At 40.6% G+C, this 25,826-nt stretch overlaps 1 protein-coding gene across 9 annotated transcripts in view; it reads left to right on the top strand.

The window, feature by feature from the left end:
- The window catches only part of MAP4 (microtubule associated protein 4), a 190,106-nt gene that overhangs the window by 83,942 nt on the left and 80,338 nt on the right, over positions 1–25,826 (top strand). The window lies entirely within an intron of this gene.

The following is a 25,826-nucleotide window of genomic DNA, read 5'->3' as shown; positions in this document are numbered from 1 at the left end:
AATCATCATCAGACTATGTTACATTGGAGGCCTTTGGCCACTATGGCTCTCTATACAGGCTCTTCTCTCCTGCACTTATTAGCTTGCTTTCCATGCATGGCTCAGTGTTAGGGACCCTACAAATTAAAAGTTCTTCCCATTTGATTTTGCCCTCAGTCTTTTATTCTTTTCCCCCATTAACTATTACTTCTGAAATCTGTCTTTAACTTAATGCCTAGCCCATTAACTAGGGCTTTGATACTCCCATCAGCTAGCCCTGAGCCCCTGTGGCTTCCCACCTCATAACTGGCACCTCATTACCCCTGACCCCTGTATTTGTCTTGAGCAGAGTTCTTGAAGCAGTAGTGAGGTCCACAGGAATGTTGTACTTTGCAAATCTTCTTCTGTCAGGTAGCTGACAGGGGAGTCAATGTCTATTTCTGTAAATAACTGCACTTACTTTGCAGTTGTGATCAGGCTGACACCGTTGACCCAAATGCACAGACATCTAACAGCCAAGTAAATTGTTCTCTGCTGCAGAGCGTGCTCTTAACTGGGGCATTACATTGATTCACACTACTGCACTGGAGGCAAGCGCTAGATACAATTGTGTCTGTGTTTCTCCTGTAAGACTGCCTCAGCCTAGAGAAGACTTTCCTTGAGCCACTGTATGATTGCTCAGTTTTTTAAGGCTCCCAGAAAGCCTTCTATTAGTAAAAGCAATTACTCCAGGATTTATTCTTTATTCTGTGACCTTTGGAAATGTTGTATGTATCTTTGGACCTCTGATTGACTGATGGCTGGTTTCCATTTGTTGTGAATGTTAGTTTTGCCCAGTGACATTAACATCCTTATTAGCAGCTCATAACTCAGAGACTCTTCAAGGTAAAAGCAGCCAGAAGTGCTACCTCATCTTCCAGTTTTGTGAACTGAATTTTTTGTATTTCTTTGATAATCTTTGTTGTGTTATTGACTGTCCCTGTGCCTGCTTTGAAAGCAAAGTCATCTATGTAGTATAGTTTTAAGGATACATTTATGGAAATGTCCCTGTGATTAAAGGAGAAGCTTGAACATGAACTTTTAAAAAATGAGTAAGTTAGCTTTCTTTAACAAGGAGGCAGTGCCAGGGAAAGGAAAGGCTTGGAGGGGATTGACTTGATTAGCCAGTTGGAAGAGTGGATGCCATTTTCATCCAGAAAAGAAATAGCTATCAAAACTAGGGTAGATTTCTCCAGCAAGATGTCAGGTATGACCAGAAGAGACTTTGTGTAGTAATTGCTTCCCACGGCCAACTCTTAGAGCACAGAAAAAAAAAGAACAGGAAAAACATATAGCCTGGCCCTTACTGTGTCAAGACTATTAGTTCCCTGATGCCAAAAAAGAACCCAGATATTTATGAACTACCCAACGACATTATGGCAGCAGGTAGAATATAGTTTGCATACGGCAAGATGTTCGCATTCTGAATTTGACCACTTGAAAATATGCATGTTTCACTGGGGATGGGAAGGAGTGGGGAGGGGACAGAGAATGCATGTTTCTGGAGCATGTTGTGACCTCATTCTAATTTGGCCATTACTAAACTAGAGCACGGAGCTCATTGCCATTTTGAAAATTCCCATTTCTGTTTCGTTCAGGATGTCTCTAGTCCTAATCGCAGACCAGCTCCACTGGTAGCTTATAAAGGGTTTATGAGCATCTTGCTATGTTGAACTTGCTGTTTACTAATGACCTGTGCTTTTCTGCCCTTTCCTTCCCCTTCCTACTTCTTCCTCCCTTTCTATTTTTCTCCTCCTAGAAGCCTAACGTGTCTCTCCACACTGGGGCTGCTGCAACACCAGACCAGTGATCTTTCCTAAGCACCGTTACACTTCTAAAACCTTCAGCATTTTGCAGAGCTTTGCTTTTCCTTCCTGGACACGGTGTAGAAGAGGCGGAGGGTAGTTCTTCGGGGCCTTTCTGCTGATGCCTGAGCAAACCACCTGCTTCCTTTTGTGCTCTGCAGGGCTTGATGGAACCTCCTTTCCCTTTGTGAGCACAAAGTACAAGATGAATTATTTTTAATTTTTAGTATTTTATAAAGGTCATCCAAGGTCTTTTATTTCTTGTTCTCTTTTAAAACCCATTTTATCATTTTATTCATTCTTGCGTTTTTTCTTTTCTTTAAACATTTTGAGTTGGCCTTTTCCATTTGGTTTTCAGATCTTCATAATGAATCAGGATCTCATAACACCAAATGAGAATGTGTGCTTTCATAAAGGGATTGAGTCCACCAGTACTGCAGTCGACCCTCCCTTTTCCTCCCCCTCCTCTCTTCTTCTGTGAGCTTGCTTTTAGGGAAGGGTAATCTTTCAGGCTACCTATGTATCTCTCCAGCTTACTAAAATCTGAATGGCGATAGCAATTTTAATTTAAAGTTTTCTCCTTTAGAGTAGCTCTGATTAAACTTTGAAAAGCATTTCCTCAAATTAAACCATATTTTGTTATTTGCAAGTTGGGCTGAAATGGTTTCTATGACGAAATTATGGTTTATTTGTCTAGAGTCTTAGATTCTCTTGAAAATCTGACAACCTTTTATTGTCTCTGAAATTTTATAAGCAAAGTTACTTTCATAACATGATCATGAGCTATCAAAACAAGAACTGAGAAGTTAAAATGCAACCCTGTATTGTCAGACTACTGGGATATTGATACAGATAGAAAACAACCTCTCGTATAAAAACATGAGAATGAAAGTACATTGCAGTACACTGAAGAACCACAACCAGCTTATCTGTTTTCTAATGAAATGGTTATCAGATTGGACTCACATTCGGTTCAGTGTGAGGATCAAAGGATCAAAGGATCCCTTTGATCTCTGGAGCAGCATACCAGTGGGATTGTTGGACCACATGTGAAGACCTTTACCATGAACATTAGCATTTATACTCCGTTGTATTCTGAGGGTTGTCCCATTGGGACTTTTTCATTCTCACTCCTCATTTTCCCACACTAAGAGCTAAAAAACCTGGAAGAACCATTTGGAAGAAGTACTGCAGAAATTTTCAGATAATAAGCTTTGATTGGATTTTGAGAAATAGAATATAAAACCTGGACCATGTTTTGAAGTCTTAAAGGAGTTCTGGTTTAAGATCCAGAATGAGAAGTACTCTCTAATTTTCTATCCTCTTACTGATTGTGGAGGTTATCACAATCACCAAGTTATTGTTTCAAATTAAATAATATTATTAATATAAATATGAATATTAATATTTCAAATTAAATAATTGGCCATATATTCTGAGGGAGATTTTGAGATGTACATTATTTTAGGTCCTCTGACATAAGACTGCTTTTGAGATGGAAAAATCAGAATATTATGGAAGTTTCAACAGAGTCCCTGTGACTTCCGGAATTTAGGAAGCATTCATTCCCTCTTCTGATCATTAACAGGGGTCATGCTGCCAAGAATTCCTCCTGTGAGTTCTTGGAGAGAAGATTCCCAGAGGAGGCACATTTTAGAGGGAAATGCTGATGTTTCCCTTCTAAGCAGTTGATAAAATATGAAAACTCTTAACCACGGGAGAGCACCCATCAAATAGAACATAGCATTTTCCCTTTGGTGTGCAGTTGTTTGGTATGTTTCTTGGTTCTTTGTGTGTGGTTGGTTGGTTTGGCTTTAGTTTTTTGGCTCGGGAAATTTTCAAACTGGTAGTGCTAACTTTTTAAGGATCATAATTGACATTTTTTCTATCACCTCTAACCGGTCTCTACAGCTTGTCTAAGTGACAGGTGTTTGGAGAAGCCTGGGTGCAGCTCTGCTCTGGCAGTGGTCAAAGGGACACACACTCCATTATTACATTGATTTATTTCACTTTTATTTCCATTTTGCTGTTTTTTTGCTTGACTTTTTTTTTAAATTTTTTAATGGAATTGAAATTTTCTACTACTAGCCAGCTAAAATGTGGTATATATTGTTAGCTTTGTCTGTTTCACTAGGATGTTTCATTTTATTTTGCATATAGCTTTGTATAAAGCAGCCAGTGCTGTAAGGAAATGCTGTGTTGCCATCGTGATCACGCCCAAGTGTGAGGTTACCAGACTGGTCAGGGTTGCTCTGTTGAAATATGATATTTATTATATATAATCTCTCTCTCTCTCTCTCTCTTTTTTTCCTGTTTCGGCCCAATGTTGAAGATGTAGAATATTGTTTACAAATAATATTTTATATAACTTCGTTCATGCACCTGAGTTTATATTTTTTGTGACTTCAGACTTTAACAGTTTGTATATTGGGGCATTTTAATGTGATCATTGTGCTGAATAAATTACACTAATAAACATCTTACATTAACACCTTACAGACTGGATTTTGGTTGGAGTCTTAATTATTGAAGTATAATGTGACTAAGACATAAGTTTGGCAAATAAAGACTCTTGAGGAATGAGTTCTTGGTCTAACTAAACTTCCAATCCTACCCATAATAATTTCATAATTGTGTGGACTTTTTAGTTTTTGCCAGGCATTTTCGTTTTCACTTACAGTGTTGTTTTTGATTCTCAGAGTAACTCCTTTTTATCTACAAGCCCAAATGACTGATATTTTATAGCATCTGGTGAGAAAAACAGTTGGCAGAGTGGCAATATGCAGTTAACCCAAAAGAGTTTCATGGCGTATCAATTATTGTTAGATGCCTTCTAATATTACATGTATGTTTAGTTCAAATTCACGTTCATGATCTTCCTAAAATACGTCCTGAATTATCAATTGAAACTTAACATTCAATGACATTTTATTTTGTAACTTTGTTATGCTGCAGCTGGGAAGAATTCAACCAAATGCCCAGTTCCCTACCCACTCTGGTTTAGTGTTTCTTTACAGTACGTACATTTGAAATGCAATATATTGACCGAATTGAGACATTGAAAAGGTTTTATGCCTAAGGTAATTTGCATGGCATAAATAACTTTTTTAGCTTGGCAAGACATTTCTTTTTATTAAGAAAACTCACTTTAATGTTCTGAGGTGTCTTTAAAAATTTTGTTTGTAAGTAATCTCTACACCCAATGTGGGACTCGAGCTCACAACCCCGCCATCAAGTCACAGGCTCTACCAGCTGAGCCAGCCAGGCACCCTCTTAGATTTTCTTTTATTAAGAGGGCTTAACACAATCTCTTCTTAGGTTTAAAGCACCAGAATTTCAAAATATAAATAATAATTCAGAAACCTCACTAACTTTCTTATAAGTACACTAGTATTAAGGCTTTTGGTGAGATGGAGCCAATTCTTGGATTTTAGTATATTCATTTTGATGAAAGTGAGATGAGGGGTGCCTGGCTGGCTCAGTTGGTTAATAACATGTCTGAGTCTTGGTTGCAGCTTGGGTCATGGTCTCATGGGTTGTGAGACAGAGCTCAGCATCTGACTCTGGGCTCAGTTGGGAATCTGCTTGAGGATTCTCTCCCTCTGTCTTTCCTCCCGTTTGGCCCCCCCCCCCCCCCGGCCCTTTCTCAAAATAAATAAATGAAATCTTAAAAAAAGAAGGGGGGGAAGAAAGAGATGAAACCTGGGTACCATTGGATGCTTCCCCCTTGTCGACCTGATAATAAGGTGAATGGAGACGGGAGGCTAGAGAGGGATTTGAACAAAGACACAGGAACAGAATATCAACTTCATTTCTAAGTAATGTGTAAGAGTGCATTATTCTCAATTTTATATGGATGCTGTTTCCATTACAGTGAAGGCTTAACAAGACTTAACCACAAATTATTGGTGGTATAAACATCTGTGCTACCATGGAGTCTAAGCTGGATGCAGTATACGAAGTGCCTCAAGTATTACTGGTGGTTTCCATTGTGAACAGACAAGGTGGCTTTTTATTGTGACAGTAGTTCTGAATGTGACGTGCTATCAATCCCTCAGGTCATACCTGCAGGGAAACGGTAAAACTGCCTTGTCACAATGTCATGACACAAATGAGATCCTATGTGTTTGATCACTGTCTCCTGTAGCATCGGATAGGGTACAAGGAATTTAGCATTAGAAAAATTTCGAGAGAGACACCTGGGTGCCAGTTGGTTAAGTGTCTGCCTTCAGCTCAGGTCAGGATCCCAGGGTCCTGGGATTGAGCCCTGCATCAGGCTCCTTGCTCAAAGGGGAGCCTGCTTGTCCCTTTTCTACTCCCCCTGCTTGTGCTTCCTCTGTCAAATAAATAAACAAAATCTCAAAAAAAAAAAAATCTGAGAAACAAAAAATGTGAAATCTTAGCAGGAAAACAATAGAGTTTTCTGAGCAGCTATATAACCAACGTCTAAGTTGGCATTTAACTTATAAATGAAGCCTGAACATAAAGCTGCACACCGTGTTCCTAGATGTGGACACAGCAAGACATCCTTTCCTCCGTTCTCCCCCCTCCGAATCCTGAAAACAAAGGTTTGGTTTCTTTCTTTCATTTTCCAGATAGAAGTTGCATATTGGAGACACATGAATAAAATATGAGCACCTTATGTTTCTTGAAGTTTTTTGTTGTTGTTTTTCATGGTTTTCTGGTTAAAATGTAGAACTAATCAGAAAATTTCACATATACCCATTAACACAACATGTTACATTCCCTTCTAGAATATATAGGACTCCCTTGAAAACCCACTCACGCACTGAGCATTTAATTGTACAGTGAGACATTTGATTCCAGTTTCTACTGGAGCTTGGTATCGAATAAGATAAGACAGCTTCTTCTGAGATTTGAGTGAATTCATTATTCTGATACGCTTTTTATTTTTACTTATTTTTAAATTTAAGAAATATTTTATTTATTCATTTAAGACAGAGAGAAAACATGAGCAAGGATGAGAGGGGCAGAGGGAGAGGGAGAAGCAGACTCCCTGCTGAGCAGGGAGCCCAATGCAAGACTCGATTCCAGGACCCTGGAGCTGAAGGCGGATGCTTAACTAACTGGGTACCCCCAGGGGCTTAAACCCCAAGATTTTAAACCATAACTTCGTATAATTTGCTTTTCTTTATGGAATGAAACTCCACCTATGCCAAAAGGCATATATAGATATAGAATATTTTTCCTTTTTATTTGTGATTTCTTAAGTAATATATGAATACATTCTCCTTTCTAAAAGAAATTAAGCATTATAGATACAGCCATCTCTGTCAGAGACCAGAGGAATTTTACTGAAAGGACTAATATTCACACACAGCTTCTGTAACTTGATCTTGTATTTTCACCTGAATGTAGACTTGAACAGGTTTTTCTGATACATCTTAAGAATAGTAAGGATAACTGTTATTTGTATAACACATTAGAGTTTGTAAACTCTTTTGGAATGTGTAATAGTATATCCATTTTTCATTTGAAGAATTTGAAGTTAGGTTAATAATAGAGCTCAAAACTGAACCTAGGCTTTTGAGCCCTGTGCCCTCTCTATCACAGTATGTCCTATCACAGTGGGTCTTCAGAGTGCTGACCACGGTCACAAAGGCAGTTGAAAGGACCGGACCTTTAAAGGCCCATTCCTGTTTTCAAGCCTTTTTTAGGCACCAACTCTTTGGGAGAAAATCCAGGCTGAGGCAAGAGCTTTGTATGTAGGTAGGTAGTTCAGTTTGAGAAGTGATCCCATGAAATAAAGAGCAGGGGACCAGGAAGAGGGAGATTGGAAAAGAGGAAAAGCCAGTACAATGAGGTATTACTTAGTCACTTCTTTGGACAAAGTGGCCTTAATCCTGTGCCATCTCTTGGCTGATGGTTGTGCTTCTGGGTTTGCACTTTGGCCATGCCAGACTGCAGATGCCTCATCTCTGGGACCAGGGATGGCATGAGGCAGCCAACAGTCAGATCATACTGACATACAGCTTAATGCCGCTGTTGCAGGTGGAGTGAAAGATGGACTTTTACGGAGGGTTGGGCACAAGAGGTGTCCAACTAACCAAGAGGTTAATTCAATAAAAATTTCATCTGCTTTTGCCTTACTATGAGGAATGAGGTTCTTGTATTCTATAGAGAGAATTTTGAAAGAATTCCACCTATCACGGAACTAATTTTCAAAGCCTAATTGTTAGAAACTATAGAACTAATCACAAAAGTTAGTTCTGGAATTTCCCATTCCTAATGTTTTCCTTTTTGAATAAATTTTAGTAGTTCCTGCCTTTTTAGGAATTTGCCCATTTCATCTTTTAATTTGTTGACATACCATTGTTTGTAATTCTCTCTCATAAACCCTTTTATTTCTATAAGGTTTGGTGTTGACATCTCCTCTTGCATTTTTTAGTTTATTTGTAATTTGAGTCCTAGCTCTTTTTCCTGATAAGTCCAATTAAATACTTGTCAATGTTGTTGGTATTTTCAAAGGATCAACTTTTGGTTTTATTGAGTTTACTCTATTTTTCTCTTTTCTACTTCATTTATTTTCACTCTCATTATTCCCTTTCTTCTGCTTGCTTTGGGTTTAGTTTGCTCTTCTTCTGGTTTCGTAAAGTGGAAAGTTCTTTTATTGACTTGTGATTTTTTTTTACCCCCCCCCCTTTAATGTAGGGATTTACAGATAGAAATTTCCTTCTAAGTACGGCGTTAGCTGCATCTCAAAATTTTTTAAGATTTTATTTATTTATTTGACAGAGAGAGTGATCACAAGTAGGCAGAGAGGCAGGCGGGGTGGGGGGGGGGAACGGGCGCCCTGCTGAGCAGAGAGCCTGATGTGGGGCTTGATCCCAGGACCCTGAGATCATGACCTAAGCCGAAGGCAGAGGCTTAACCCACTGAGCCACCCAGGCGCCCCCATTTTCATTCATCTTAAAGTATTTTCTAATTTCCTTGTGATTTTTTTGATCTATTGATAATTTAAGAGTGTGTTGTTAATTTCCACATATTTATGAATTTTACGAACTGTTTCCTGTTGTCATTTCCTAATTTCATTCAATTCTTGTTGTAGAACATACTTCGTATGATTTCAGTCCTTTTAAATATATTCAGGCTTGTTTTATGGCCTAACATATGGTCTGTCCTAGAAAATGTTCTGTGTGTACTTGAGAAGAATGTATATTCTGCTGTTGTTGCGTGGAATGTGCTATAAAATGTCTGTTAGGTCTGGTTGGTTGATTATGTCGTTCAGGCCCTCTATTCCTTACTGGTATTCTGTCTACTCCTATTAATTATTGAAAGTGGGGTATTGAAGCCTCTAATAGTCATTGTTGAACTGTCTTATTTCTCAGTTTGATAGTTTTTTTTTATTCACATATTTTAGGGCTCTAATGTTTTAAAGGAGAAATTTGAATACTATAATTAACTCTTACATGGTTTTTATATTGCTCACAGATTCACTCCTTTTGAAAAATTCCAGGGTTTGGATAAAAAGATGGAAACAAATGATTACTACAACTATGAGCTTCTAGGAGCTTCCAAAGCAGTAGCAAAATGTCAATCGTTGTCAGGAAGATTAAAATGCTTTTTCAAAAGATGATTTTTTTCTTTCAAAATCCAACCACTTTCTCTGTGGTTTTTTTCATAGAAATAGGCAAAATCTATCCTAAAATTCATATGGAATCTCAAAGGACCCTACGTAGCCAGAACAATCTTAAAAAAGAATAAAGTTGGAGGTTTCTCACTTTCTGATTTCAGAACTTAATTACAATGCTACTACAGAAATCAAAATGGTTGGTTCTAGGATAAAGATAGACCTATAGACCAAGGAATAGAATAGAGAGCCCAGAAATTAATCCTTGCAAATATGGTCAAATGACTTTAGACCCTTGCAAATTGGGTCAAATGATTATAAGCAAGAGTGCTAAGACCATTCAGTGGGGGGAAAAGATAGTCTTTTCAACAAATGGTGTTAGGACAGCTGCATATCCACACACAAATGACATTGGATCCTTACTTTACACCATATGTAAAAAATAACTCAAAAGGGATCAAAGACCTAAACATAAGAGCCAAAATTATAAAACTCTTAGAAGAAGACAGTGGGCAAAAGCTTCATGACATTGGATTTGGCAGTAATTTCTTGGATATGACCCCAAAACACAGGCTACAAGTTAAAATAGATAAACTCAACCACATCAAAATCAGAAACTTGTGTGTATCAGAGGACACTAGTAGAAGGCAACCCCTAGAATGGGAGAAAATATTCACAAAACATGTCTGAATAAGGAATTAATTTCCAGAATATATAAAACATTCCTACAGCTCAACGACATAAAAACAAATAACTAGATTAAAAATATGCCAGGGGCTTGAATCGACAGTTCCCCACGGAAGAGCTGCAGATAGCAGTAGCACGTGAGAAGATGCTCAGCATCACTGCGCATTAGGGAAACGTCGGTCAGAACCGCAGCGAGATAGCACTGCACGTCCACGAGGATGGCTGTTCTCCAAACAGTGCAAATGGACAGAAAATAACAAGTGTCGGTAGGGATGTGGAGAAACTGGAATCCTTGTGCATGATTGGCGGGAATGTAAAATAGTGCAACCACCATAAGGATGTGGATTGGTAGTTTTTTGTTTTTGTTTTTTAAAGACTTTATTTATCTGACACAGAAAGAGAGATCACAAGTAGGCAGAGAGGCAGGCAGAGAGAGAGGGGGAAGCAGGCTCCCCGCTGAGCAGAGAGCCCAATGTGGGGCTCAAACCCTGGACCCTGAGATCATGACCCGAGCTGAAGGCAGAGGCTTAACCCACTGAGCCACCCAGGTGCCCCTGGATTGGTAGTTTTACACGAAATTAGGAAAAGAATTACTGAATGATCCAGCAATCCCACTTCTGGGTATATACCCCAAAGAATTGAAAGCAGAGACTTGAACTTATTTATACACCTGTGTTCACAGCAGTATTCCTCACAGTAGCCAAAAGGTGGAAGCAACGCATATGCCTACTCATGGATGGATGGATCACTCAGATGTGGTATATTCATACAGAGGAGTGATGTTCAGCCTTTAAAAAGGAAGAAAATTCTTTTTTTTTTTTTATAATTTTATTTTTTATAAACATATATATATATATATTTTCCCCCCAGGGGTACAGGTCTGTGAATCTCCACGTTTACACACTTCACAGCACTCACCATAGCACATACCCTACCCAATGTCCATAACCCCCCCCTCCCAACCCCCCTCTGCCCAGCAACCCTCAGTTTGTTTTGTGAGATTAAGAGTCACTTAGGTTTGTCTCCCTCCCAATCCCAACTTGTTTCATTTACTCTTCTTCTACCACATTAAGCCCCCATGTTGCATCTCCTCTCCCTCATATCAGGGAGATCATATGATAGTTGTCTTTCTCTGATTGACTTATTTCGCTAAGCATGATACCCTCTAATTCCATCCACGTTGTCACAAATGGCAAGATTTCATTTCTTTTGATGGCTGCATAGTATTCCATTGTATATATATACCACATCTTCTTTATCCATTCGTCTGTTGATGGACATCTAGGTTCTTTCCATAGTTTGGCTATTGTAGACATTGCTGCTATAAACATTCGGGTGCACGTGCCCCTTCGGATCACTACGTTTGTATCTTTAGGGTAAATACCCAGCAGTGCAATTGCTGGGTCATAGGGTAGTTCTATTTTCAACATTTTGAGGAACCTCCATGCTGTTTTCCAGAGTGGTTGCACCAGCTTGCATTCCCACCAACAGTGTAGGAGGGTTCCCCTTTCTCCGCATCCTCGCCAGCATCTGTCATTTCTGGACTTGTTAATTTTAGCCATTCTGACTGGTGTGAGGTGGTATCTCATTGTGGTTTTGATTTGTATTTCCCTGATGCCGAGTGATATGGAGCACTTTTTCATGTCTCTGTTGGCCATCTGGATGTCTTCTTTGCAGAAATGTCTGTTCATGTCTTCTGCCCATTTCTTGATTGGATTATTTGTTCTTTGGGTGTTGAGTTTGCTAAGTTCTAAAAAGGAAGAAAATTCTAATACATGCACCATCGTGGATGCACCTTGAAGACATTATACCGAAAGAAAGAAGCCAGTTTCAAAAGAACAAATATTGATTCACTTACATGATTACTCTTAGATGAGGCTCCGTATATAGTCAGATTCATAGACACAGAAAGCTGGGACAGAGTTTTAAGTTTTGCAAGATAAGAAAAGTTCTGGAGATGGATGGCAGTGCCGTTCGCACAACCTTGTGAATGTTCTTAACGCTACTGAACTGTATACCTAAAAATGGTAGAAGTTTTTAAAAATGGTAAAAATAAGCTAGCTCAATAAAAAAGATGATTTTCACAATTACCATTGTGTACACGATAGCCCTATTTAGAATTAAAGTAATGCTTTATATATTAGCTGTCTCGTGGATTTGTTCTAGTTTGTCCAGTTGCAGAGAGAAGTATGCAAATACGTAAACAGTTAAATGCTGAAGAGTTAAAGGGAACATTTGGTAAGAACAGATGTGTAGTAATAGTTAAATTCCATGAGGAGGTTTGGATGAGTACTAGGGAAAATTGAAATTAGAATTTGAAATCTCCATTTGGATATAAAGTTGACATCTCAAGCTGAGGTGTCCCAAACTGAACCGGTTCCACCCCCCTCCCTGCCCCCAAATCAAAACAAACAAAAACCAAAACCTGCTTCTCCATTCATTAAATGGAAATAGAAGGTTCTTCCAGTTGCTCAGCCTAAACATTTGGCTTCCCTTATCTCTTTATTTTGGACCCCAAACCTACTTTGTCAGAAAAATCGACCTGGAACCTGACCACTTCTCACCACCCACACTGCTCTTTCCTTGATTGGACCCACCTCCTCTCACCTGACTGTTGTAATAACCTACCATTAGTCTCCCACCTCCATTTGTTGGCTCCCTCCAGTGTGTTCTCAACAGCATCCAGTAGGGGTCCTTTATATAGATCACGTTATGCTTTTGCTTAAAACCTCGCCAGTGAGTTCCCATCTTAAAGTAAAAGCCAAAGTCCTTACCAGCGGCCACAAGGCTGTGTAATACCCCTGTCAGCCCTCCCCTTTGCTAGCTTTGTTTCCTTGGTGTTCTTGCTGCTGTTACTGAACAAGCCAGGTGGGCCTTTATCTTGGGCTCTCAGCCCTGGCTGTTTTCTCTGGATTGTTCTTCCCTCAAATAGACTCAGTTCACTCTCTAGCAGCGAGGCCTTCCCTAGTCTATCTATAATTACACCCCTTCTATTTTTCTCTCTCAACTTCTCTGCTTTCTGTTTCCCCACGGTACTTGTCACTTTATAATTTATACAGTTTAATGATTTGTCTTGCTTATTGTCTGACTTTCCCCAGTAGAGGATAAATATTATGACAAGGATAGGGTTTCTGTTTTGGTCACTGCCATGGCCCAGCACCTAGAACAGCGTTTGGCACCATAGTATGTGCTCAGTAGCTATTGAATGAATCATCTTGTTGAATGTGTAATTAAAAAAAAAAAAAAGTATTGAAGGAAAGAAATGTGGTGCTGAGAAAGTCTGTACCAAGTTGGCAATGATATTTCTACTAAGATGGAGGGGTTGGAAGGATGTAAAGTAGGTGACGGGGGCACGGGGAAGGTGTACCCACCGAGGCACTGACTAAAGCAGAGAGCAGAGCTCTCTCTGGAGCAGAGGGGTATGTCTGTCATTGCGTATTTCCTGTTCATTCTAAAGGATATCAGGCCTCCCCCCTCCATAGCACCCCTTGCTGTGTTTCCGTAGCATGTAAGAGATGTAGCAGGCAATTTTTAAAATTTATCCAGGATAAATTTTAGTAGCCTCTCCTGTCTTTTGCATATGTGTTATTTAGCCCGTTTGCTCTGGCATTACTCCCATATCCCTAACAATGTTAGATTTACAATGACTTTCCACCTTCCTCTTTACCTATTTATTTTCATGGCTGAAACACTGTCACCAACGTTGAGAAACATACTTGTAATAATAAAGCCTTGTGCTATGCTCTCTCTCTGCTATTGAAAAAAATCACAAGCTTCTGTCTAGACTGTAATGGCTGTTGTGTTTACTGTTGAGAAGAGCAGTGGGCCACCTTGCTGTTTTGTGTATAAAGAGAACGAGGACCCGACTTAAATTTTTGTATATCGTGATGTGCCACCAGCATTTTGATCTTGCTTCCTTCTTTTCTCTTCACCAGCGTCTTTCTCTGAACAGGTGGTTCTTTCTGTTTGTTTCAGGTTTCACATGGGAAGAGACATCGAAGAGCAAGGGCACATACAATTGTAGTAATTTTTGTCAGGTATCAGTACATGTCTTTCTGGGGACAAGTCCCTCTTAGTGATTCGTTTCGATTTGAGGAGGCTGTGGGAAGAGCAGGCATAGATCTGCCCCCGTAAGCTTGGGTCTCTTGGGCAAGTTATTTGCCCTCCTCGAGCTGAAGTTTCCTCCTCTGTAAAAGGTGAACTAGTAATAAAAGAATTGTTTGGGTTAACAGAGAGAAAATAATTTCGGTACTTTGTAACACAGTCGAAAGGGTTAATAAATGTAAGAGGATATGAGGATGATGATCACCACATCGAAAGCCCTTACAGGTCCAACCCAGGAAGTGGTTCAGCCAATAAATCACTCTCTGGCCATCAGCTCCTTTTCCTATTTAAATGATTATATAACAATATTTTAATTGGATGTAACTAGAACATGTCTGGTGTCCATTGTGTCTTTGGAGATGCTCTATTTCTAGAGAACAAAAGTGAAGGTGACTCTTTAAACCAATTCCAGGCAAACTGAAGGAAGGGCTTTTGTTTTGTTTCTGGTGAGAAAATTAACTTAGGACTTAGTCACTGCAAAAACCTGGCATGACTGGATCTCTGGTAGGTTTTCAGAAATTCGAAATCAGATGAGAAGACACAAAGCTGTGCAAATTGGAAATGTAAGTATTGATGTTTGATCCCTTACAGGTCTTCATGAAAGAGTTCTGCTTTCTGTTTAATAACAGTTAATATTTCTAGTCTTCAGTTTTTTTGTGGAAAATAAAGAGGTGTTCTGTTGTTGAAACAGCTGCTGCTGTTACTGGTGCTGAACAGAAAGATACAGTATGTTCTTTCATGCACACGGTGGTGTTTTAATTAGAAGTTAACATGTGCCTTCTGATTTATTTTCTTTGGTTTAAATATCGTTCGTTTCTCCATTTTTTCCCTAGACATCTTACAGTTTTTTAACTCCTTCAATATCTGTGATCAGTGTGCGTCTAGTCAGGAGACAGACCACACAGTAATTTAAACAGGGAATTAGCTTCTAAAGGGTCAAGGAAACTCTAAGAATACATGAATAGCAGATACAGGGAACAGTTACTACCTCCAGGACCCAGGCAGAGTACACAAGGAAAGATTTGGAATAGTGCTCTTCTTCCCTAAAGCTAGTTTCCTACCTTAGATGTCTTTGGTGGATGGTAAAGCTGTTTTGTCGAGTTGATGTAAGCCAAGGTCGGGAAACTATACATGGAGGTGAATTCATGCTGAATCACCAGATGGCTAACTTTGGGTCACGGGTGGAACTTGCTTGGGAAGGTGCCCACGTGAGTGCCCACTAAAACACCAGCAGAGCACCATGGGAGTAAGAGATGGAAAAGCACACAGGAAACAGGAAGAGAAGCTCCTTCCTCTAGCACCCTCTGCTAAGCTAATATGCCAATTGATAGAGGAGAAACATTTACAGGGTCCAGCTCCATTATCACAAGCAAGGCAGTAAAGGGAGGATCTGAGTCTAAGAAGCAGTAGGTTGGTTAACTGGGACAGTATACCCCTTTGCCACTTAGCTTCCACACGTACTTTCCTACAAACATTTGAGCTCTAGTATATCAACAGAACAACTCTTACATTTCTACATAACAAGATAGACCTTTCTCTGATATGATGGAGAAGCTCTCATCCTTTTCCCAAATAAGAGTATGCTTAGTTGCTATAGTCACTGTCTCCATTGCTGGACATATTATTCACCCCTCAAATCATGGTTCACTGAATATTTCTGTTGTCAGGAGACTGATTGCAAAGTTAACCTTTGGCAACTTACAATGGGAAGAAGGAAGAAGAGTAGAAGAAAAATGGTTAGGCTATACAAATAAACACAAAATAGAACAAAGAGAAAATATGCAAAGCCATCACAGTTCTCATTTCTGTAATTAGTCATGAGAACATAATTGATATCTGTGTCTTAAAAAAAAAAAGATCTCAGTTATTTGAGAGGGAGAGAGAGTGTGGGGGGGAGAGGTAGAGAGAGAGAATTGCAAACAGAGTCCCCACTAAGCTTGGGAGTCCCAACACAGGGCTCAAACCCACAACTCTGAGATCATGACCTGAGCTGAAACCAAAAGACACTTAACTGACCACCCAGGCACCTGATATCTATGTCTCCTATTCCTATTTTCTTTGCAGTCACCCCGAATCTCAGCTGGTTGAAGTTCTTTACCTCATGAAGTGAACCAGACTTTGATTTGCTTAGTAGTTCGGCCTTTTTTGGAGGAGCTCTAGTTTTCTATTAACTTCATTATGAGCATAGAAGTATTAGAGGGACCTCAGTGAATCCTCTGGGTTCCAGACATAGTCTTCCTTCCTTTCATTGTGTACAGCAATCCAATTTTCCCTTGGATAATCAGGCTCAGTTTTCCCAGCCAGTAAAGGAACCCCCCCTTTTCTGCCTTTGGTTCAGTGGAATAAGGAGTCCCAAATGGCCAGGTGGGAATCTTAATTTTCTAATTCAGTTGAACTGTTAGTGTGTTCGATGGTAGTTACATTTCCCCTATGGGATTAAGAACTTCAGGTTAGGACATCTCAAAGTTGTCAGGAGTGGAAGCAAAAATTCTATGAGTGGGTTATTGGATATAATAGTGATTCCCCTTGATTCCCAGACCCACATATGATCTGGCCTGTAACAGTCTTCGATCCAAAGCATTCAAAGTAATACTCCATTTTTTTTTAAGGATGTCTTTGATCTAAAAGTGTAACTGAGTCTTCAGTAAGCAATTCCATCTTGTAATTAGGCCAGCCATTCTAGGTGATGCAGTGTAATAATAGCAGTTAATTCCACGGGCATGAACCCATTTTTTTATTTTGCTGTGAAATGGCATTCTTGATCAGAGGCAATCTTTATGGAGTGTCGTGTTAGTGGATCAGGCATATTGTGAGTCCACGGGTGGTGGTGCTGGCAGAAGCATTGTAGGCAGAGAAGGCAAATCTATATCCAGAATACATGTTTATTCCAGTAAGGACAAGTCTCTTCCCCTTCTCCATGGTGGAAGGTGTTCGGTATAATCAGCTTGGCTACAGGTAGCAAGTCTCCCTGGGAATGGTGCCATATTGGGAGGCTTAGTGTTGGCCTATACCATTGCCAGATTACACACTTGGCAGTAGTTTTAACCAGGTCAGCCTTGTTTAAGGGAAGTCCATGGTGTTAAGCCCATGCGTAACTTCTATCCCTGCCACAATGGCCAGTTTTTCATGGGTCCACTGAGGAAGCACTTCCATGGCTGGTAAAGAGGTTGACTGATAGACATAGGTAGTCATTTTGTTGACTGAGGTTATGAACAGCTTCCTCCACAGTGCCTGTTTTTTATTAATTTAATAATTCACATGGGGGCACAAATATTTTAGTCTGTGCTCATTGTGAGAGTTTTGTCCACCTGTATTTTCCCCAGATTTCCTTGTCACCATGTCCCTCTGAGTCATTACACAATCAACAAAAGCCTTAGTAAGTGTTTATAATCAGTGTAAATCTGTGCTCTGACCATCTCACTCCAGGCAGAGGGGACAATGTATTGCTCAGAGTTCTGCTGCTGTCTTTCAGGGTTACCTTTAAGTGAGTCTGTGTGCTCTACCTGCACCAGCATATTTTGTAGACCCATGTATAAACCAGATTTTGGTTTCTCTTCTTTCTTTAGCGAATCTGAATGAAACTCTTAGGAGGCTATTGCTTGGGTTTGGGGAGAAGAGGCAATGTGACAGGAGTCTGTGTTGCATCGGGTCTCCGAGCTAGCTGCTCATGTAGCTTACTCATAACTTCGGACCTGCTTGAATTTAGTGTCTCATATATCATTTCCTCTTGATGATAGATTGGTAGTACATATGCCCAGCTTTATGGCTAGGTGGGTTAGACAACATCTGGTTCATGGTAAGAAGCTTGGTTACATGCCCATGCTTAGGCATGTATTCTATACCTACACCCAGTAGGAAGCCTGAAGCCATTTCTGGAAAGGTGACTAGTTGTCTGCAGAAAAGAGTATAGATTTTCTCAAAAATTCTAGAAGTTTGGGCTGTGATTCAGCAACCCCGTTGGCCGTGGACACTTCAAAATCTTTGGATCTACTGGCTCATAAGGCACAAATGGCAAACCAGCTTTGCAGCCCAGACTTGGTGTAGAGCCTTTTCTTGCTCTGGCCCTCACCTGAACTGTTAGCCTTTTAGGTACTTCGTAGATGGATTAAGGAAGGACACTCAGATGTGGTATTTGTTGACTACAAAATCCAAAACGGCCTCCTACGCAATGTACCTCTTTTTTCATTGTTGGTGATATGAGTTGTTGCAACTCATCGTTTACTTTGGAAGGGAAATCTTTTGAAGGGCCCTGGAATTTTTGTGGCATCCTCTTAGTTTGCATAAATCTTACTAAAGCATCTGTATTTGCTTCTTCCTACGCATCATACCCATTTAGCATAATGTCAGTATGGTGGGCTAGCGTGATATTTTTTGGAATGCCTTGAGGTTCAGTGTCTCTGGGCTGTTTTAAGGTCAATTGATGTAGATCTGCAGCAAAGCTCACAGGCATGTAAAAGGCAGGTAAAAGCCAAGTGCTTCTGGTGGTCCTTGCAAGTTGGTATTGGGAAAAAGACATTAGCCAGGTCAGTAGCCATGTACCAAGTACCAGGACCATGTTGATTTGCTCCTCTAAAGATGCTGCATCAGGGGCATGAGCTGCCAGATGGAATAACCTCCTAATTAAGTTTAGGATAGAGTTTAGTCATTCTCCAAGATCCTTCTGACCTCTCTCCAGGCCAGACTGGTGAGTTAACTGTGGATGTGATAGATATCACTGCCTTTGTTTTTTCCAAGTCTTTGATTATGGCATTATTGTCTTTAATTCTCTTGTGGGGTGGGGGTGTTGCTTCTGGTTTAGTATCGTGTTAGGGAAGAGAAGTCCTAGGGGATTCCCACTTAGCCCTCCCTGTTACGACTTCTGTCAGTTGAGTTAGCCAGTTGGTACTATGTGTGTGAAGGAAGCCAATGTAGGAGTTCTGCCAGTTGCCAAGTATGTCTGTTCCCAGTTACTTTTCCAGGAGCTAAGGAAATAGCCACAAAATGGGCCCATGGAACAACTGGGTCCATTGTGAGTTAGACTTGAGCTAAGCACTCCACTGTAGCCTGACTACCAGAAGCTCTCCCTTTGACTGGTAAGTGGCATTTTGGGTCCCCAGGAATTAGTAATCCCTGAAAAGTCTGGGTATTTCTTTTTCTCTTATCCATTCACTCTAGTAAATGGCTTATTGAGGAAGCTTGGAGAAAGATTGACAATTCGAACTTGTGGGAACTGCAGGATTCATCCTTAAGGGTTTCTGAGAGGTTATGACTTTTCAGAAGTGGTTTTTTACCACCTGAGGTAGAGTTTTTTTCCAATTATATAGATCAATCCATGTTTTAGTAGGCTGCCTGTGGAACGCTGTGATCAGTTTAGTACCACTAAAGATCCTGGTGGGCCGAGGCATTCTGATTACCAGTATAACCCGACTGCTTTTTATGGTAGGTGTAGCCACTTTGTCTCTGACTGGTAAGTACTGCCAGTTGGCTTCTGCTAGTCTAAGATCCCATGGTCCTTATTGGAATCAGGAAACCGTCTTCAGTGAGACATCCTTCATGGTCATACCTAGGGGTTGTGACAGAGAGTGTATGGCTTGCAAAGCACAGAATTTTTACACCTGGCCCTTTACAGATAAAGTTTGCCAACACAGGTCTAGGGGGACAGATACGTACTACAAAGGAGAATAGCCACAGAGCTTCTCAAGGATGCAGGTGCTCCTTCACTAGTGTTTTGGGTTTTTCTTGTTGTTGTTGTTTGAGACAGTGCATGCACATGAGCGGGGAGGGGGAGAATCTTCTTTTTTAAGATTTTATTTGAGAGAGCTAGCGAGCGTGGAGGGGGAGGGGCAGAGGGAGAGGAAGAAGCAGATTTCCCGCTGAGCAGGGAGCCCCATGTAGGGCTCGATCCCAGGACAGCCTCCCAACCCACATTATGACTTGACCTGAAGGCAGACATTTAACTGACTGATCCACCGAGGCACCCCCACTAATACATATATATATTTTAACACTTTTTAAAAAAAGATTTTATTTATTTATTTGACAGATCACAAATAGGCAGAGAGGCAGGCGGGGGCGGGGGGAAGCAGGCCCCCTGCTGAGCAGAGAGCCCAATGGGAGGGCTCCATCCCAGGACCCTGAAATCATGACCTGAGCCAAAGGCAAAGACTTTAACCCACTGAGCCACCCAGGCGCCCCAATATATTTCTTAATTCCCTTAGTTAAAGGAGTTTCTTCTGGGCCTTCTTGTGTGGCTTAGGTCATGCATGAAAAATCTGTTCTAACACTTTTATCTCCCTAAGCCTTTGGATTCTCTCTTTTACATCTTGCTGGGGAAGCTTTGGCATCTCTACCTCATTAAATGTAGTTCACTTTTGAGTCCCCATTTCAGTCAGCCAACTGAATGAGCTGCTTAGAGCTACTTTGAGCTGCATAAGCTAACACATTAAATTTGGAATCTCTAGTGAGTGAACCCGTACCAATATATTAGGCCCAACATAGAACTATATCCTACTTCTGTGGTCAGACATCCTTAGAATCTATTCTTATACATGTTCTCCCTCGTTTTATTACCAGAATCTTATATTTTTTTGTTTTTCTTTTTTGGTGCACAGACTGTTTTCTTTAGGATCATAGTGTATACCTGTCCTCCTCGATCTAGGTTGGTGCACACTTACCTGCAAAGATCCATATTTAAATATTTTACGTTTTGCAGTCCATATAGTCTCTGTCACAGATACTGAGCTCTGCCACTATAGCACGAAAACAGCCATAGATAATACATAAACAAGTGAACAGGCTATGTTCCAGTAAAACTTTATTTATGGACACTGAAATGTGAATTTCAAATAATATTCACATGTCAGAAAATTTTCCTTTTATATTTTTAAACCATTTTAAAAATGTAAAAACCCTCTGGACTTCGGGTGATAATGATGTGTCAGTGTAGGTGCATGGATTGTAGCAAATGTACCCAGGTTCTGGGGGATGTTGATGGTGGTAGGGGGTGCTGTATACGGGAGGAGGTTTATAGGAAATCTCAGTATTTTCTGTTCAATTTTGCTGGGAGCCTAAAATACTCTTAAAAATGAGATTTTGTTTTTTAAAAATGTAAAAATTATTCACAGGCCATGTACGAAAACAGATGGTAGGGCAGATTTGGCCCATGGACTATATCTTGCCAAGTCCTACCCGAGAGCATGTTGCGATTTGACCATAGTTATGGGCCCAGAGGCAACAGAGGGTAGTTGTGGTAGGCCGTGAGAAAGATGAGCATCCCCTTTCAAGGCATCTGCCCCAGGTGAACTTTTCTTGGGGTTTTGAATCAGAAAGACCAGCACCTTCAAACACCAGAGGGCAGGCTCCTTCACTGGAAGGCTAGGCTCTGAGTGACATGGGTTTCAGGATGGTCACTCTTACCTGGATATAACCAGATGTCTCCATTCCAAGTGTCATTATTCTCTTCTTTTCCAGTCTGTGTCCTGACTGCACACGAGACACTAGGTGAGACTGTGAGTTCCACAGTTTCTGTATTGAACTTTTTTGTTTGATTTTCCTTAACAATATAGTAGCCTTGGCTAATAGGAAATAAGAGATTCTTTGAGTCTGATGTAAACTCGCTAGTTCTCAGACTGACTCTCAGAGCTTGAGAGACCTGAGTTTGTCACCGTGTTTCAGTAAGCACCACGTGTGTTCTGTGGAGAGAATTCACTTGTACTGCAGCTGTTGTAGGCCGCATCATTGCCTGGATGTGCTTGGGCTCCCCGGCTACGTGCTTCAGTTTGCACTTCAGCGATCACAGAGAGTTCAGTTAGTTGTGTCGCTGCAGCAGGCCCTGGGTCCCTAGCATGCTGTTCTGCTTCTCCATACTGTTCCCCATCGACAAGGTTCTTACTAGCGCTGCACGTAAAACCCAAAAGCCTGACTAAACCAGCCACCGTATTCCATGTTTGGAAGTTTATGTTCTGGGATTGCCTAACTCTTGGTACCAGGTCAGTGTCAGGGTCCAGTCAAGAAACAGAAACATAGTAGTTTGGAAAAGGGAAAGTTAAAATAAAGAATTAGTAACTAGTAAGAAATTTAAGTGGCAGAAAGAGCTCTGAAGAATATAGAAATAGCAGATACAGGGTAATAGTTAACTACGTCTTGTGCCTGACAGAGAGTATGTAAGAAAGGGATGAGTTTGGAAGAGAGCCTACCCAAGCTTGAGATTCAGACCTCTTTGAAGAAGGTGCATCTGTCTGTACTCCGCTGGAGTGTGGAGAAGGTCCTGAGATGCCACAGGCTGAGGCTGGCAAGGAGGAATGCCACTTTCTGGACAACCAACAGAACTTTCTAGAAAGCCGCCCTGGCTGGATGTACTAGGAAGTTACCTGGGGTGACAGTGGAACTCACATAAAGCCATGTGTGGGGTGCCACTGAAACTTGTGGGGGTGAGCACCATTGAGTGTCTCACATACCACTTGAGCACCACAGGATCAAGAAGAGAGAAAATAACTGGAATTTGGCACATAGTATGGGTATTTAACTTTTTATTTGAATGAATGAGAAAGTCTAGCTCAAGAGAGCATAAAATTATCGGTATCTTTGTTAGGTTTGATTCATTCATCTTAGTTTAAAAAAAAAAAAATCCCTGCAATATGACTTGGTCAACCAACTGAAATGGATAAACACGAAATTCTGAATGATTGAGTTAAAAGGATACCTTACTTCATTTGGTTTAAAGAAAATTGATCACCTTTTAGGGCACCAGTGGACCCCTCTTCTGAAGACTTGGTGTGTGTTCATGTGCACTGTTAACACACTTTTTTAAATAGTGGGCTATGGTTATGCCCAGTGACTACAAAGAATAACACTTGTGTTTTTATTGCATTTGTGGAGTAAAGAGAAGGCTATGGCAACAGGTGCTTGCAGTGATACCCTTTTATTAACCATTAGCTCAAGGAATTAGAGATTTGTCAGTTCTAGGAGGATACTGGAAGATCATTTCATCTGGTATCCCTTGTTGTCTGATAATGGGCAGTGTAGGAAGGAAAGTTGCCTGCGGTTGTGTTTTGAGTGAGAGGACCAGAGTTTGAAACCTAAACTTCTGCCTGAGTGAATGCCTTTCTGTGCTGCCTCAGGGTGGACGATCTCACCACATGTCCAGCTGTGTGCCAGGAGAAGGAAGGGGTGTGAAAGCAATGGGAGACCAGACCCTCCCACAGACCTTTTCTCCTGACAGACTTTATCAGAGTGAAAAAATCCTTCAGAATCTGAGGGAACAAGAAACAGGAAGAGAATATGTTTGGACATTGACTTCCTCTTTGATTCGCGTTTCAGTGTTCCAAATAATATTCTGTAATGAGAAGAGTAAGTACCCATGAATAATTTGCCCTGCTTGGGAAAGTGGTTTTTCATCTTCAGTTTAGAACTGGAATGTCAGTTATCCATAGTCGTCTGGAAGAAATTGGCCAAATGAGTAGAAGTCATTTAAATATGGGTGTGGACACGAATGCAGTTTAATGTTCACATGTGATGTCTCTCACCGTCGAATTTTGACTATGGATACTTGTAAATCTTTTTTTTCCTTTAAACCAAAATCTTTTTAACATCTGCCATAATTTAAATACAGAAATATAACTGGTTTAAGAGAATGTGAAATAGAGATGGAATTCATTGTGAGTTATTGACATTTTAAGCAAATATTTTAATTCCTGTTTTGTCTGAAGAGCCTAGTTTTTATATTTCTTTAATTAGGGTTGCTATATATCATGTCCTAGGTATATGACAGTCATAGTTAATTATGCCTGTTGTCTGTGACCTAATTATTACTATTTGCTCCTTTTACTCTCAAGTGTCTTGGCCTACTCTGACCAGGCAGATTTAAGTCTTTGAATGCGCTGATTTAGTTTAATGTTAATTTCTATTGTTTAGTGGCCTGAACATTTAGAAAAAGAAAATTACCCACTGATTATAATGTTTTAACATTCAGCAAAAATATAATAAAAATAATAAAATAAAGTGGAACAAAGGTGGTGCAAAAAGTAGGATCTTAATTTGTAGGTTGTATCTTTAAGAAAAAACCCAGCAGGGTGCCAGTATTTTTATCTCCAGATAAATTTTTCCCCCTGCAAATTGCAGTCATTTGTTCATTCAGCGAAACCATTTTTGTGCACCGTCTTGCCGTCAAAGCTTAGTATATGGTGCTGGGAGTACTGAGTGGGGAGGCACAGTCCTTATCTTCCTGTGGCTAACCGTGGACCAAGTTTGTATTGGCGCTTAAGTGTACACACACGTTGACATGGGAGAGGTCCTTGAGTTTATAAGAGGGGATGGTACATGGGGTTACTTCCTAGAGCATGACCCTGAAAGAATGGATGAGTAAGCCCTGGGCAGGCAGACTGTGGGGGGAGCTAAGGAAGGTGTTCTAGATGAGTGGAGTAGCTTACATAAAATGGTAGAAGGATGTGAGGAAGGACTAGTATGGTTAGCTGGGAGGTGGGCTGTGTGAGGTGGACTGGATGATTAATGATGTTGAAACATTATTTGAGACTGGCTTGTGCAGAATCTTGTGTAAAACAGATTTACCCTGCAATCTCTAGGTTACAAGGAAACATTGAAGAGTTTTAAACCAGAGAATAATAGACACAAGTTTTATGTTAAGAGAGAAACTAGAGGGGCGCCTGGGTGGCTCAGTCTCTTTTAAGTGTCTGCCTTCGGCCTAGGTCATGATCCCAGGGTCCTGGGATAGAGCTCTGTATCAGTCTCCTTGCTCAGCAGGGAGCCTGCTTCTGCCTCTTCCCTCTGATGGCTGTTCCCCCTGCTTGTGCTCTCTCTGTCAAATAAATAAATAATTCTGGGGGGGTGGGGATGAGGAAGAAGAAGAGAGCCTCTTCTTTGGATTTTTCCCTCAGCAGTCTTATTTCATCTGTTCTGTACTCATTCCCTCCACCCAACCCTAGACATTTTTTGAAGCAAATCTCAGACATTGTTATCATTCTATCTTTAAATCAGTCTTTCTCTCTAAATAATGATTCCTTTTTTTTTTTTTTTTTAAGATTTTGTTTCCTTAAGAGAGGGAAAGAAAGGGGCGCCTGGGTGGCTCAGAGGGTTAAGCCTCTGCCTTCAGCTCAGATCATGATCTTAGGGTCTTGGGATTGGGCCCCACATCGGGCTCTCTGCTCAGCAGGGAAAGAAAAGGGAAAGAAAGAGCACAAGCAGGGGAAGAGGCAGAGGGAGAGGGAGAAGCAGACTCCATGCTGAGCAGAGAGCCTGACACGGGGCTTGATCCCAGGAGATCATGACTTGAGCCAAAGGCAGACACTTAACTAGCTGAGCCACCCAAAATTGATTCCTTTTAAAAACATAATTATAGTACCATTCACATACACACCAGTTGCTAATATCAGATGTCCATTCACCACTATATCCTCCAGTTGTCTCATTTGTTTTTGAATAACTGGTTGTTGGTTTGTTGTTGTTGTTGTTGTTGTTTAAGATTTTATTTATTTGAGAGGGAGAGAATGAGACAGATCACAGAGGGAGAGGGAGAAGAAGATTTGATACGGAGCGGAGAGCTTGATGCGGGGCTTGATTCCTGGGACCCTGGGGTCATGATCTGAGCCAAGGTTGGCAGACATTAAATCAACTGAGCCACCCAGGCG

This window comes from Lontra canadensis, unplaced genomic scaffold, assembly GCF_010015895.1.
Source record: "Lontra canadensis isolate GAN:19392208 unplaced genomic scaffold, GSC_riverotter_1.0 scaffold35, whole genome shotgun sequence".
Taxonomy (NCBI): Eukaryota; Metazoa; Chordata; class Mammalia; order Carnivora; family Mustelidae; genus Lontra; species Lontra canadensis.
Note: the sequence above shows the minus strand (reverse complement) of the source record. Positions and strands in the feature narration are given on the sequence as shown.